Below are 2,346 nucleotides of genomic sequence, written 5' to 3' on the forward strand. Positions count from 1 at the left end.
GACACACTAATCAAGGCCCTTAAGCCTTATTAGTAATTTTGGATCGTTACAAAACATCTTTTATTAGTTGTATTGGAGAATTTATAGTTTGGCTTATGGCTAAACCTTCTACTTTTCTTGCTAATTTGTTTAAGGATGTTCTTAAGTCTAATTCATCTTTTATACCTTCCTCCTCTTTTTGGTGAATTAGTTGACCTAGACCTAGGATCAACATAATTCCATTGTTGTGAATTGACAGATAAATCTTCAAGGGCGTCCCAAGCCTCTTGTCCTTGAAATTTTAAAATATTTCCGGTATGCATAGATTGAATCATTTGATGATTAGAGGGAGTGAAACCATCATAAAAATATTTTACAAGTCTCCATTTTTCAAAACCATGATGAGGACATTTTAATAATAAATCTTTAAATGTTTCCCAACATTCATAAAACTCTTCCTTATCTTTTTGGAAAAACTCGGAGATTTCTCTCCTTAGACTATCAGTTTTAGACATAGGAAAAAATTTCAGCAAGAATTTATTATAAAGTTGATCCCATGTAGTTATAGACACCATGGGAAGGTAATTTAACCAAACTTTTTATTTGTATTTTAATGAAAAAGGGAACAATCTTAGTTTGACTGACTCATCAGAAATTTTTTGAAATTTAAATGTTGAGCAAATTTCTAAGAAATCTTGACATGCATGTAAGGATCCTCTCAATCCAACCCATAAAAAGATGGCAACAATTGAATAATTGATGGTTTAAGCTCAAAATGGGTAGCAGAAGTGATTGGAAGAACAATACATAAAGGAGCATTAGATGAAATAGGTGCAAAATATTCAAGCAATATTTTTTGAGGCACAACATTTTCATCAACTGGATTAGCAATTGGTTCCATGATGGTCAAATTTTTACAAACACTTTCAATTCCAAAAAAATATAAACGTCTTCTTACTATTCGATTTTTAGAGTTACATTCCCAATGATGCATACAATTTTCACAAAGCAATAGAGATAATCTCAAACAAAAAATTTTCTGATGTGGAAGATCAGTAAAAACCGTAACCACAGAGAATTCTTAGAATTTTTTTAGAGATTTCACAACAATATAAATTTTATGGTTCACTTGTCCCCATGCCTATTTGATTCCACTTACTCGCACACTACTAACAACTCCCCGAGGTTAATTAGTAGAGACAGATTGGGAGTTTTGTTCAAATTTCCTTTAAGCAAAAATTACTTATGGTGAAAGGACAAGATTTAGGTTTTTTTTTTTTTTTTTTTCAAGTATTTTTTTTTCACAATTACAGAATAATATGATAAAGGATAAAGAAAAATAAGGCAAAATTAAATAAGACTAAAATTTAGGCAAGAGTAGGGAGGCATAGCATACCATCAACCATAACAAAAATAAGGTAAAAATTAAGAGGCACAAGTGCCATCAACTAAAACATAAGATAAAAGACTGGGAGACAAAATTGCCATCAACTAGCTAGGAGGCAAAAATTCCATCAACTAGTAACTTACAAAAATAAAATAAAATAAAAATTACAACAAGATAAATAAAGAAAGTTACAACAAAGGTTAAGAGGCACAAGTGTCGTCAATTAACAAAGAATTACAAGGAATAAAAATTACGACAAAATTATAAGAAAATTAGGAGGCACAAGTGCCATCAACTACAAAAATTAAAAAGATAGATTGATAGGAGGCAAAAAGTGTCGTCAACTAAAAAATAATAAATATAAATATATAAGTAAGTTTTTTTATGGGTGGTAGAACAGTCCCAAATTTTCTTTTTATCTTTTTTTTTTTAGTTTTTATATAAATATATATTTTTTTATATTTTTGTATATATAGTGTTTTTTTATTAAGACACAAAAATTAAATAACTAGTAGAAGAATTCACTAACCTGGAGATGAAATTTGTTTCCTTTCTTGCAACTCCTCGGCAACGACGCCAAAAACTTGATGGACCCAAAACGGGTATGTTTTCAAAAGTTTATAACTCGCAAGCGCACGAATCATATATGAAATATAGTGTTCGTGTAAGCACGAGATCGAACCCAAAGGAGTTGTCTAAAATAAAAAAGAAAACTATTTAAAACCAAAATTAATAAATTTTAACCTAGCTCCAAAGATTGATGAGATTTAATGTCATGAACATAAAATAAAATATTTAAAATAAAGCTATTTAAGAGAATGAAAATAAACCAATAATGATTTGAAAATAAGTGTTAAAAGGAAAGATTATTAAGATACTAGAATCCGCAAAATGTAAATTTTATAAAACTTATTAGTATATTGATTCCTAAGTTTTAGTGATAGTTAAAATAAGTCAAACTATCATTTTCCAAATAGATT

General features: G+C 28.9%; 1 non-coding gene across 1 annotated transcript; it reads left to right on the top strand.

Moving 5' to 3' along the window:
* Nucleotides 1–372: 372 nt before the first annotated feature.
* Nucleotides 373–479, top strand: LOC133813569 (small nucleolar RNA R71). Its single transcript, XR_009884579.1, has one exon. It is a non-coding gene; the product is annotated as a small nucleolar RNA R71 (small nucleolar RNA).
* The last annotated feature ends 1,867 nt before the right edge of the window (nucleotides 480–2,346 follow it).

This window comes from Humulus lupulus, chromosome 1 (assembly GCF_963169125.1).
Source record: "Humulus lupulus chromosome 1, drHumLupu1.1, whole genome shotgun sequence".
NCBI lineage: Eukaryota > Viridiplantae > Streptophyta > Magnoliopsida > Rosales > Cannabaceae > Humulus > Humulus lupulus.